The sequence below is a fragment of the Tetrao urogallus genome (assembly GCF_951394365.1).
Source record: "Tetrao urogallus genome assembly, chromosome: 9".
Taxonomy (NCBI): Eukaryota; Metazoa; Chordata; class Aves; order Galliformes; family Phasianidae; genus Tetrao; species Tetrao urogallus.
The window spans coordinates 16,585,790-16,600,507 of NC_136822.1; positions in this window are offsets into that span (position 1 = coordinate 16,585,790).

The window sequence follows — 14,718 nt, forward strand, 5'->3', positions numbered from 1 at the left end:
ATGTGGGTTTGTTTGGGCCAAGGACGTGCCCTACAGGTTTCAGGCTCAATCTCTCCATTTTCAAACCCATTAAATTTGCATCCATACCATATAATAGTGCATTAAGCCCATCCACACAGCAGGCAATTTTCTAATGCTAACAACAATTTTGTCCATAGCTGACATCCACAGCACTTTGCTAAGCCCAGCCAATCAATGCTGGCACTGCTAAGAAGTCTCTGCAGCTCCTATACTAAAGCAGTTTTTCTGATGTTGAAGCAATTATTCTGCAGGAGTTTTTGACTACGTATATATAAAATGCATATTTATTTGTTATCAGATATAGGCATTGTTTTATTTCATGTCGTTCTCAGCAATGACAAGAGCCATACAGATGTGCCCACACCCTCGGGCTGCTCCTTCCCACTGGAGCTGTGCAGACCTGCCAGCCACCTGCCACGCTCCAAGCCAAGGGAAAATGTCCCAACTAACATGTAAGCTATATGTAGGGTAACAGCAGAACCGGGCTCTGAACTACTAAAATTTATCCATCATGTATGCACTTCAGCGATGATGACAAAATATGCACACGTGCATCTTTTATTTCACAAAGGAAAACATTTTAAGCCCAACTGCCAACTGGCATTGCCACTGTTGCTCACTTGATTTTTAATGGAATAACAACTGCTGCCAGTGAACCTGGTATAAAGGAACTCTAAAAGGCAAAAAGTACAATTCAGGCAAAGAATTGCAAGGAACTGTTTCTGGGGTCTGTTCCTCATCTTGCCATTTTCTCACCCAGGGACCTTGGCCTACAATGGTCTCACCATTTCCCAAAGTAATCTTAGAACTACTGACATAAAAGTTGAATGCCTTTCTAATATGGAAAATGCTCAGATTCCCATCTCTACTCATTTTAGAGCATACACATTCTCTCTTATTTCCTACACTTCTGTTTGCTAACCAAGAGGACAGGTGACTTGCAGGTTAAGTACCAGCTTTTACCCACACTGAAAACATTTTAAAACTCATTCAGCTCCTCCAAATATTGTTAAATTTGTCTCTGGTTTTGAAACTCTCAGACTGCATTTCCTTTTCTGTGTCCAGAATTACAACTTTGCATCCTTCTCTCTCTGCTTTTCAATGACAACTGAAATTATCAGAGGTGTGTGTATGCAGGAAGGTTCTCCAAATGAAAGTATATGTTGCAAAATCTTTGATAGGATGGGAAGAATAGTATGGTAGAGTGCCAGAGTGTAATACTGAGTTTCATGCATATTATTTGATTGTATGCTTCAGTAAAAGTGATGCAAGCTACAAAACATGACAGAAGGCTGTAGGGACGTAGTGCTCTCCACAACACCTTGTCTTCCCCTTCAGTTTCCTGTCCCCCCTGGCAACTCGCTGTCTGTGGGTCACACTGTGCATTCTGACACAACTCTTACCCTGTGCAGTTAAGGCCTGAGCAGCTAAACTTCGTATTGAGGTCTTACCACGCACAAATGCAAATGTTTTAGACAAAGCTATCTGACTAATCTGTGATGAATTACTTCAGTGTAACGTTTACATGATGGGAGGACGCAGGGATCCTTGTGCCACTACAGCAGATGGTAGACAAACAGAAAAAAATGCCACCCTTTCTTCAGAAAGTTTGCAATCTAGACATAAGTTGTAGATGTATCTCTGAATACTATAATGCACTATATAACTAGCTTATGAGAATTCCATAGACTGAAATACATTCTCCTAATGCCAATGACAGGTAATTTTGAGCAATAATGAGCAATTATGTTTGTTTTGTTTTTTCACATTAATCTGTTCGCAGCTCTTGAATAGTTCAAATATTCACTTTATGTAACTTAACCAGATGCAACAGGAAGAAATGAGTAAAAGCCTTTCATGAATTAAAAAAACGATTTAAAACACATAAAGAACACCAAAAACTATGATTTATTTCTGTACTTTCTCAAGTACAGAGTGTCCTGTGCACCAGTAGAGGACATTCTATACTATAAGACTGTTGAACTGCTATAATTAAAGGTCTGTCAGACTTTCCATTAAATCCCCGATTTTCAGGGTTTAATTAATAATAACAGTGAAAATTAATGTGAGTAGAATTAAAACCACTGTCACAGCCCTACTGCATATTAATTCGTGATTTTAAGTCTCTACAACATGTGGGACTGATCCAACTTTCCTTCTTTAGGCAGAGCTCCCATCACAGGGAAAACCTCTTTGAATGTAAAATTGCTCTTTGGAGACAGTGGATGTTTGTCTGAGCACAGACAGTGCGACTGAGTTCTGAAACACCTATGGCACTTTCATGGTAAGTCAGATGAACATTTCAGAAACTGGGGAGTTACAGAATTGAATAGAGACAAGGAAGAAAATTCCCTGAGAGTGCACTTGTTAAGCACGGTTCAAATTCATACACCACAAACATCCTAAATCCATCAGTTAAATCCTTCTCATCAATCAACTCAGTGTAAGCTTATGCATTTACTTAAAAAATATTTGCATTCTCAATTACTGCTAATTTTTCCTAAGCAAGAACCAAGGGATTTGTCCCATAATGGGAGATGTAGAATGTATGTAAATACTCGGAAATGGGCTTTCTCTGGAAGTACGAGAGCAAAACCAATGTTCTGGTACTGAAACAAAAGCTACCGCACTTCATCAGTTTGGAACACAGAACAGAAGACAATTCCCTGAAAATAAGGGCTAGTATCTTCCCATACAACACAAGGAAATTAAATCTTTGGCATAAAAAGATCAAATAAAACTACCTCAGTGTGGAACTGTGGAGAGGGACCTGGCAGAATACTAGAGGATATTCAGCTCTCTGAGAAGTAAATAGTATTACAGCTCAAAAATGGGAAAGCATGAAATTTTCTCAACACTACTGTGAGAAACAGACCCAGAAAGATCAGGGATATGCAAAATATTACAGCAAAGGGTAGAGAGACAGCACATTCAGGAATTGCTGAAAATGTTAAAATAGTTTGTTTCAGGTAAAAGCACCTATTATTAAACTTGTCCAGATTCCAAACAAATAGCTGCCATCATTTTCTCTTACATTAAAAACATATGTTGTAAAGTAAACCTCTATCTCATACTTTAATGGTCAATAGATAGAAAAGGGTTCAGAACTATTTGCTGCTAGAACTGTTAAGTAGGTCAAGGAAATTCACAAGTAAAATCTCCATCTCATAAAGAAAAACTGATATTTGAAACGTAATATAATGAAACCTATGGCAACTCAGACAGAAGCACCATCAAAAACAAAGTCCACCTACAGAAAAATGGAAATTATGTCATAAAAAGTGAGCTGAAAGCAACAGCAGAGAACACGATCTGTTTTCATTAAAGTTGGATACATCTGCAGCACAACACAAAAACTGTGATAGAATGTATGCAATCAAAATGCTTTAGCTACTCTGGTGTATCTACATTTTTGGCTTCACTTCTTCCTGCAGCTGGAGCATTTTGTTCCAACAGCTCTATGCTGTTTTGCAAGCAAAGCTGGCAAAATGCCACAGATTTATGAGAAAGTTTGCAAGAGTTTGGTATTAAAGACTTCTACTTTGCAATCAGTACAGCCTGAGCTGATAACACTGCTACTAAACGTAAACGGGGACATCTTACAAATATAAAAGCCAGGCAAATCTAAGTCTCTCTTTTCCATGCAGTTTGAGATAACACCTTGCTCTGTCAAAAAGGGAAAGGAAAAGAGATGTAGGTACAGCTGGAAGACTGAACATGCATCCAGGTGTATGAAGTACTGGCTAATTCTGCAATAATATTTTGATTCCATCAGAAATAATGCATGGGAAGAGATCACAAAACACATTTACACTGTAAAAGGGGGAAAGGAATTTCTAGCACATTGCATTTTAGCAGTCTGAACTTTTTTGGCTTGCCATGTTTTACAGTATCTCATCCCTATTACTAATAAATAAATAAAAGACAAATTGCATTTTCTATTGCCTCTCAAGTGATACTTCAACATGCCCCTAAGAGCAGACATTCTACTCCTATAAGCCCATCTTCAGGTACATCCAGAGAATGATCAGTCACAAGCAGTGACTTCACACACTGCAAGGCCTTCCAAACACGTGTGAGCTGTCTCCAGGCAGTCAATGCTATGGAAGATGAAAGGCTCAGAAAGCACATCATGCTCATGGCTGCTCCAGGTGTGCAAGAGATACACAACTGACAGCAGCTGGTGAACAGCTACAAGCTGGTGAATAGCTACAAGTCAGAAGTTCACCCCCAGTTTAAGTCATTAAAAAGTTCATGGGTCAGGTCAGGCTACAGAAGCTGCAGCAGGCAACAAGGGGATCACTCATTTTTGTGACTCAAATTCTCATGTGATATATATATATATATATGCATGTAACAGTTACAGAACTGCTTAGCTTGCAGTTCCTCTCCTCTTACATTTAGGCTGTCTGTTCCTGACACAGCCACTCTCTCAGGCCTGTAGCTATGCTTTTGAATAGCAGAAGTAATTGGACACTGGGGCAGAGAACAGCTGCTTTTAACACAACTCTTGTAAAGAATTTGCTAGGAGTTTTCTTAAAAAAACTCTTCTTGGAACCAGAACTTCTCACAGGAATTTAGTAATTTTAGCAAAGCTTTTAGAGAGAGAAGTCTTTCATGTCAAAAATTTCTGACAAAGAGCAGCTTGATCAGCACCTCCATATAGTACATATAGGTAGTAGCTTGAAGTGCCAAAGAGCATTCAAAGTTCACATTCAAGGAAGGGTTTGTAAAGTTGTACCGTATGTTCTGGAATACCTGCATTCTTCAGACTGTCACCAGACAAGAAGCTGCCTGGATGCATGAGACTGCTACATACCCTAGTCCTGGACAAAGATCCAAGCTACAACCTTTACAACATGAAAACCATTTCAAGGGCCATCTTTCTCATCAGGGCCAGGGGTACAGTGCTGTCTGAATGCTGAATGCACGTGTCTAGAAACCTCGGTGTAAGGGAGAGGTAAACAGAAGCTTACTGCGAGTCTGAGAAGCAACACCTGGAAAGTTGCCTAAGGACTCTCCAAGTGCTCCCTCAACACCCATTTGACAACAAAGTTCATCCAACGAGTTCAGTGAAATTATCTGTACGGAGGAGTCTGAGAAAAATGAAGCTGCTTAAACGGTAAAAAACTTTCCCTGAACATCTCACTGTGCAAACCAAATAAAAACACAAACACAGCAAGTGGAAAAGCAGTCCAAAGAATACTCTCTGCCTGTAGGTGAAAGTCATTTATGTTACTCAGTGAGACACAATAATGGACATTATTTTTCACTTTGCCAGCTTAAATTGTGACACTGGGGGAAGGCCAGGCTGTCAAGTTTTTGTGCACAGTGCCTAATTTTTCACCACACTCCTCCTGCCCCCTCTCCATTGTGTCAGGGGTGCACGAGGTGGTGGAAGGGCAATGAGACTCAACCAGTGGGTGGAGAGGCTGCAGCAGGGGGACTGAATTACAGGCAGCCTGCTGAGTCTGTCTGAAAGGCGGTGCGTTTCTCTTTATGACTGATACACATCTATGTTCCCCATGCCATATTACATGGAAGGGATTAGAAATAGGATTTCTGATATTTCAGCTGACATGTGAGGAGAGATCACTCCATGCAACTGTCTATCTTGCAACTTCAAATTCACATATTCTGCTTTCTAAAGGGACTGTTATAATAAAATAAAAGATTCTAAAGGATCTCATCTGTACTCCTAGGCTCAGAATCTTATGCGTATGACCAATTCTGCAATTAAATGTACTTCAGAGTGTCTAAATCATAGACAATCTTTTGTATCTGTAGGTGTACCTTACTCCCCAGAAACACAATTGGCTACGTGAAATAGAAATAAGTATTAAAATAGCTCCAAAATCTGGGTATATCACAGCTTGCAATAGTATGGAAGTTGTTTTGAAAAGCAAACATTAACATCTTTCTTCTGATGGTTTTTGTTTGTTTTTTTAGCCAAGAGAAGAAAATAAAACAGGAAAAAAAAACCACCTTAAACTTGCTGTAAGTGCCAGATATTGCTGCCTATAAATAATGCTGTCACATAAAACTTAAAAAATAGATTCCTGCAACTATCAATACAGCTTTACAGTATCTAAAAATTTGGTTTATTTTCAAAGAAAACTACAGGATCATATTAAAAATATTATACTATATAATATTTTACTGTACATATAGCAAACATGACATCAAATATACACTTTAGAAATATTAATTAACTATTGCATAAAGACTGTAACATTTCATGACAAAGAGTGCAATAACAAGACTTAGGACACCTGATCTCCCTATACAAAACATTAAATTATTATTAATTTAATGTTTAATTTAATTTAATTTAAGAATTAAATTCTCAATGGTTTCATGGGAAATGTAACTTTTTTTTATGCTTCCCTGGAAATAGGCTTGAGGATTCCAACTGTGTTATAGAGATGTAAGATATTTTAACTTTTCTGTGTTCAGGCAGTCAAAATTCCAACACTACTCCACAGAAAAATTGCTTGTGTTCTGCCCTTGTGCTAGAATGGATGACGTAGCTATGGTCATTTCTAGCACTCCAGCAATGATGTTTTCCATGCTGAATTCATGCAGACCACTGTCCACAGCAGATACAATTTAACATAGTTCTGTTGGTTCAGATGAGATACTGAGGATCTGTTTGACTATTTTTAGTAAGTTTGTCCAGAGTGAGAAACAAAATCTCCCAGTGAAGACTACTACCATAAGAACCCAGCTGGTAGCTTAGACCCAAGGAAGTCCTTCTGGAGTATTGAATAGTATCAAAAATATTAATCAGAAAGTTCCAGTTGCTAAAAGTTCTATGTACTAAAGAAAGCCACGCTCACTTTCTGTCCCAACATTCGAAAATATGTGATTTATGCCAATATTTTCTATGGATATGTACGCAACAGAACAGATACATTGAAGAGAAGATCACTTTGGGCCTGTAAGTATATACCTGAGAAAATATTAGGATGTTTTTGTCTGAAGCATGAGCTCCATCTCATTATGTTGCACTGTGTATAACTTATTATCCCTAATGCATAAATTGGTACCATTTGAAGAAAAGGGACCACACACGTTTATAGGATGAACAACAAAAGACCTTGGTTCTCTGGAGGATGTTCCTGCCACATTTCCTTCTGCTGTTCTCCATCAAAAGCTGCCTTGTTGCCTTGACAACTGTGGGGCATTTTCTGGCTCTATGTATGCTGGTGGGAAGAAGGCCAATTTCTTCCCACAAAAAACAAACAAACAAACTACAAAAAAAAACAGAACTGATAAGAAATAAACAATAACTGTTCCAGTTCCCTCAATATTAAAAAATGAGGAAGAAAAGAAGGAATTTTATTAGATGTAGGTTTTTAAGTCAGAAGAAAAAATATTCAAGCACTGAGGGACTCATAGATGAAAGTGGGGAATTGAAGAAATAGCAATTACTTGAGATTCTAGCAGTGCTGGGAATAGTTGTGGCTAAGGTCAGGGCTCAGTTCTTCTCTTTGACCAGATTGCTGCAACTGTAATGCCACTGGCCTTCCATGGCATTGCCCTGGCTTTACTGTAACTCTGTTTATAAAAAACAGAAGTGATACTACACATATATATGGAAAGGATCTGTTTGTAATTTCCACTACTTCTGCATACAGCCTTTGAGAATACTAAATACAATTAACTTTATCTTGAATTCTGTGCCTCGTTTTTCTGAGTGCAAGTGTTCTTTGCTTAACGCGTCTCTAAAGCAAAAAGAAGAGTAAAGAGATGACAGTCTCTGCATTTCACTAGAAAGAACAGGAGATGGACACAATTTATTTGCAGCACAGAAACAACTATCAGTGTGCTGCCTTGAAGCTCTGGCCCTTTCTGTTTCCTTTAACTGACATGGAGATTTTCAGCTATGGAACATTCATTTATGTGGCTGTTTTGTACCAAAAAATTCAACACATCCATGAGGAAAAAAAACACATGCCTTGAAAGTCAAGGCTTCTACAAAGAAACACAGATATGCTGTCATAATCTTTAAATTCTTAACTGCTTTAATCATGTATCATGGCTTTTGCCATTTCTCTTGAGTTATCAAACCTTAACCTCCTTAAAGGGTTAGTGAAAACACAAGCTACCTATCTTGCCAGTAGATATTTAACAATTACATTACATGCATTCTTTCCTAAGATTAAATTATTTTGGAAAGTACTCATTAGTAATTAGAGCTCAATTTTCAGTCAAAAGAAGCTAAAATTGCCTGTAATAAAAAGCAGTGTACTCTGTATTGCACAGAAACTGCAGTATATCAAGAGACAAATCTGCCAAATGTACCTAACACCACTGAAGTTCTAGTCTAAGTTTATTTACTGCATTTTATTCCATGAAAGGAAAGACAAAGGCTGTTGCAGTAACACCTCTGCTAGCAGCATAAATTCAACATGCAAACATTTATAGTCAGGATTCAGAATACATCAGCCTGCTAGTCAAACTAATAGCATTTTTATTTTAAGTTAAATGGAAAGGGATTAGGGCAAGAAAACATCCTTTATTGACCATTGAACACATGACACTGTTTATTACATAAGAGGCAATTGCTTAGTAAAGATTCCCTCTGCTTTTGCTGCAGAAAACGTCTTAGCTTGCCATTAACCCTTCTCCCCTTACAGGATAGTCACATATGTACCAGTGCTCACAGAAGCATAGGCAGCCTTCTGCATGATTGAGGGCAAGGACTTGGTAATGCACTACCTTTATCTGTCATATTTTGGTCTACAGCAGTAAATTCTGTATGCTTCTACAGACTACTCCCCAGAAATACGGTAAAGATGTGGCCTTTTATACAAAGATAAGGTACACAAACGATATCCAGAGAAAATACGGTAATAGAAAATAACAGGCTCAAACAACAATGAACAGCTCACAGTCAAATCCAAAAGCATTAGAAGATTTCAGGCTGTGTGGTAGAGTACAAATCCATCTTGGATCAAATTATTCACCCATTTACTGTGGTCCCTTGCTTGGCCTGGCAATTAGTTCAACTGCGGAATGGTACTTACGGGTACATTCACAATCCCTACATATTCTCTACAGCACAAATGGACTTTGGAATGGAAGAACTGGATACAGGCTATCCCAAGTAACCAGAATAGCAATTACTTTTATACAGGATGTTATATTTGTGTCTGAAAACAAAATGCAAACATCCTGGGTCTATGTGGCAAGATTTTGGTAGCAGGGGGCTGCAGGGACACCATTTGTGAGAAGAGCCCAGGAACTGCCCCATGTCAGATCAGAGCCAGCTCCTAAAGGAACACAGCAATGGGCAGAGCTGAGCCAATGAGCAGTGCTGGCTGTGCCTCTGGGAAAGCAGATTTAGGGGAAAAAAAACACTACTGTGCAACAGCAGCTGAGGACAGCAGAATGAGAAAATGAGCGAGAAACAGCTATGCAGGGCAGTGGAGAAGGAGGGCAGGAGGTGCTCCAGGCAGTTCTTGAAGAGTTTCAGCCTGTGGGAAACCCATGCAGGATCAGTTTGAGAAGGACAGCATCCCATGGGAGGGACCCCATGCTGGAACAGGGAGTGACCAAGGAGGAGCAGGGGGGAGGAAATGTTGCAGACTGACCACAGTCCCCATTCCCTTGCACTGCTCAGGGAGAGGAGGTAGAACAGGGTGGATGGAGGAGAAAGGTGATTTTAGTTCGCTTTTAGACTTAGAGCAGTGAGAAACTGTCTGCAATAGGAAGTAAATTATATTAATCTCCCTGCCTTGAGTCTGTTTTGTCCATGACAGTTATTGGTGAGGGATCTTCCTGCCCTTATCTCAAATCTTGAAATCTTTTCCATCGTTTTTTTTTCCCCTCATCTTTCTTTGAAGACGAGGAGTGAGAAAGTGGTTGTGGGGTAGTTTGAGAGTGAAACCAGCACAGCGAGGAAATAATTCCCATCCCCTGCTTGGCGTTGCAGGCAATCTGAGGCAAGTTAGTTGGCCTCTTTGTGCCTCTGTTTCTCCATCTTTGTATTAATTATCATACAACTGCCTTTGTGAGATTCACTGTTTTTGGCTCTAACAGAGTTAACTTTCCTGTCATGTGTAACATACATGTATGTTTAGCAATTCTACATGCTACTGTAAAACATTGCTCCCTTGTTTGGCCATCTTAACATAGAGAAAACTCTTCTACTAAGCAAAAAGTTACGTTAGCAAAACTCACAGGCAAAACAATACCCAAACCTGATCTTTCCTGCACTCTTGAGAAACTCACTTGAGCAGACTGAAAGTAGAAATGAATGCTGCTGGACAGGCCTGATCTGCAGAAATGGACTTTTTCCATTCTGTCCAAGAAACAAAAATAAAGAAATGCTATTTCTGGAATTACCAGTTCTGATTTACCATTGCATGACACCATTTCTACAATAATTTGCAGGGAAATGTTGCAATTAGTCTAATCCTGTAGTGATGTAAGCTACTTTATGAATGTGTAAATAAAACCGTTTTAGTCTAAGCAGCAAAGCCTCAGTCTCTTCTCCAAACTGTCTAAAGTAATTTTGGTATAATTAGCCACCCCTCCAAATGTAATTATTCTGACAGACAATTCTGCAGTAAAGCTTCCCTTCCCCTCAGATGGGGAAGGTTAAGGTCTTTTAATCAGAAAGGTCACTTTGGCTAATAATTTCTATGACCTTTTCTCCCCATCCTCCATAAAGTTGAAAGCTTGAGTTAACATATGATGTCTTTAAGGGGAAGGAACATCCTGTCTTCTTTGGACTGAGAAGCATGCTATAACTCTGACCTACAGGAATAACTTCTGGGAGAAGAAATAAAATGTAGTCTCCTAAAGCAAGTCTTTGGCTTTACTCCCAGATTCCTGAGAAGGCTACTCTAATCACAGCATCAAACAAAAGGGTGATTTTTTAATTAGTTTTGTGCTTATCTAAAGCAGAGTGCTGCTTATTCTTTGACATTTGCTGACTTCCACCCAGTTTGAGCAGTTCCTTAGCTGCCTTTCAGCTGACCAGCGTCAACAATAATAACAATACCTTTTTTATACACTTGAATCTAAATGCAAGTTAGCACTGCACATGTATGCATGCGCACACAAATTTAAGTAAGATCTGAACATTTCCAAAGGCAACAAGTCCCTTTGGAATAGTAATGAATAGAGAAATCATCTTGTGCCCTGCATGAGATAGGTGCACTTCAAGATTTTCCTATATAGCTTCCATGAAAATTGGCCCCTAAGCAAGGGTGTGAGTCATTGATGAATGCAGCTCTAAGGCTTCACGCTGTGCAGCAAGAGCTGTAAAAGGCATTAGAGGAACACAGGGGAGGAGGAGGAGGAGAGAGAGAGAGAGGTTAGGAGGTTATTAAATAAAACCTAGTAATGGTTTTACATGGACATTTTCTGAACAGTGTTTTGAAAACCTATGTCCAAACCACTGGGCACTGACCAGATTACCGGCTGCAGCGCCCTCTGCTGGCGGGCGCTCACGGGGGCCGTGCGTACCCTTCGCTGCCGTAGAACAAGTTTTGCCGACACTTGCAAGGATTTGTTGTCCCAGCTACACTCGTAATGTCTCCCAGTAGAAAACTCCACTTGTAAAGGGAAAATTACCCTATGCCACTGGGTAAAAACTGTGCTGGAATATTGATTTCTCCTCTGCACCCATATCCACAATATGAAAGTCCACAACTACAGCACTGTAACAGCAAAGTCACTCTTTACCAGCGTAGTTATGCAAAAAGTATGGAGCAGGTCAAAGAGAATCTACTCCTGACTGATCTGAACTTCAAATTTCAGAGGCATTTGGCTTACACTTGTCTTTCTTTCCTTAAGATCAACAAATTAAAGCTGCTGTCAATTCATCTCATTCACAGGTTAGGAAAGGACTATACATAACTGATAACACATCTGTCTTGAATTATGAGCAATTCAGCTTTTTATATATCTGTGTTTCGCCTATCCAAGTTAGAAGATCCAAGTGTCAATACAGACATAACATTTTTAGTCAACATGCAAGACACTGTCATGCCAGATTCCCCATCCTTCATGCTTTCAACACGTTCCGTCTTCTACTCACCACTGCTGTTTCCTCAATCTCTTCCCATTTTTGCTTCTTCCCTTGTGTTACCAGTCTTGGGATATCCATCTGAAAGAAGAGATCCAATACATCCCATTGAAAACATCTTGAGACTTACAGATGAAAGGACTTCAATGTGAAATTTAGTATAAGCACTGTCTAAATGACAGTAGCTGGCTGTGTTGAAGTTTTAAACAATCTAACAGACCTTTAAATGGGTCTTTTTCTTTTTTTCCAGGAGACACTCAGCCAACAGACCTTCCTGTATTTTAGATAACAGAAATGCCTTGCTAGAAAACAAATCATAAGAACTTGAGAATTTAAAAAAAACCTTAGGAACAAACAAAAAATGAAACTTTTTTTCTCCCTCCATAAGACATAAGAGAGGAACAACACATTTTAAATGAAGTAAAACAGTGATTTTACACTTATATCTTTTGAAGAAATAGGTGTAGTGGTCTACATCACTGAAAACTCAATCCAAAAGGAATGCTGAAACAGGAAAATAGTGGGCCACATTGCAATTGTTTTTGTTTTTCCAGACAGCCTTAACACCTATACATTTTAAAAGAAAAGAAAAACCTTGGTGTACTTACTGATTTATTTTTTTTTTAGAACAGAAATTACATTTCCCTTTATAACTAAAGAGTTTGATAACTGTTAAAAAAAAAACAAACAACAAACACAAACCAAACACAAAACCATCACCCTGAAATACACAGACGTGCAGCACCATCTGCTGGATCAGCATCCCTGCCAAAAATTTCTGCACTTAGCAGAAGATAATTCCACGGGCTAAAAAGAAAAAAAGCCATACAAACAAAAGTATGTAGTACATCACAGACACTAATTTAGCCAGTAACCAGCAAGCAAAGGGAAGGAACACGGAATTTCCATGAAAACTGCAAAATAATACTCTACTCATACAGCGCTTTCTACATCTCAAACACTATTTATAAAGTGCTGTGCTTAAATATAAACAGACCACACGTGGGTACAAGAATTCAGAAGTTTGGGATGCATTTTAACTGCATTAAGATGATTTTGGTCTGGCTTCTTAACTGTACACGTCACATTACATGCTTATAAATTAACGTTTCTCCGCTGAATGTTTGTGAACAGAACTGCTCCCCTAACGATAATCCAGTAATTTGCTTTCCTGTGGTCAAGCGCTGTGTGGTCTCACATTAGTAGTACAGAAGCTCTTTTAGGATGACAGCAGATCATCACAACAATATCACATTTCATCACAGATGTTGATTTAAAATCCCTGCGAGACAAGTTGTGAGATGAATTGATCCTGGGTATGGGGAGAAGGGGCCCTTAAGCATATCACATACCACAGCAAAGCTCTTTCATAGCTTCTACCATCAACCCTTCCCTTCTACCAGGCCATCTAACTGCAGTCTGTGAATCCAGCTCTTGGTGCACTACTTGCAGCAGGTAAAAAAGTACAGCCCTCAGCTGGCACTCCTTTCACCCAGCACCTTCCCAACAGGTGTGGATTCTGCCTTTTGTTCACAGCAGCAAATCACACTTTATACTGATTTGTTTTCTGATCATCTTCATTTCTGATACAGAACTGACACTTGTTTGTCCTAAGAATTTATTCTGAAAAGCCAGCTGCCTTCACATCATTTTTCAAGTCTTTTCCACATATGCTAGAACCAAGAATGCAAGGCCTTAAGAAGCCTGAGTTCAAAACATACATCCAGAGGGCAGACAGAACTGTGACAGGAAGCTGTGTGCAGTTAATTTCTGTCCCAAGCCACAGACAACCTTTGCCTGCTGCACATCGGTGCTGCTAAGCTTGCTTCTTCAAAAACACGTTTCAGCACAACTCAGAACCACTCACTGTGCCACATAAGACAACAGAGATCCTCCTAGTGGCATATTTGTTTCAGTTAGCTTGCATGCTAGATTTCTTGCAGCATTCCTCTTTGTAAAAACCCAAGTTGCCTCCTAGCACTGCTTTTCTGTTTTCTTCTGGTGCTGTAAAGAACTTGAGTGACTTTTCTCAGGGGTGAAGTAACCAACAACGGAATACCCACAATAATCCCCCAAAAATAGCACGTTGCCATTTTAATATATTCACATCAGGCCTGACTTCCACTGTTTTTCAGTGATCTTTTCTTCTCCAGAAGCATTATATACAGCTGTCTACTAACATCATTGTTTCTCAATACAGTCACTGTTGCTACCATGCCACAGAACCATGTTCTGTATTCAAACTCACTGCAAACCCCTTCCCCAAACCTTCTCCAACAAGCACATTTTAATTGTGCTCTGATTAATTTATTTCATGCTTTTTCACCTATTAAGCCTTCAAAGACCTAACAGTACTTATTTAACCTTCTAAGTATATCTTTTCCTAAGGATACAAAGTCATCTTTCTTTAAGCTGGACTCCTAGCAGCTACTTCTACATAGTTTCATCTCTCCTTTTTGAGAGTAAATGTTATGCTGCTGCAGGAGAAGATGAGTTAATGCTTCAAGCAGACAACAAGACAGTTACCAACAGAAGGTTTCTGCAGCAAGATTATATTTCCTTCAAAGTCTAGAATGCCTTTCTTCATCCAGGAACAACCAAATTCAGTGGTAGGGGATGCTTCCCAACCCAGAAATATAAATAAATTCAGGTTC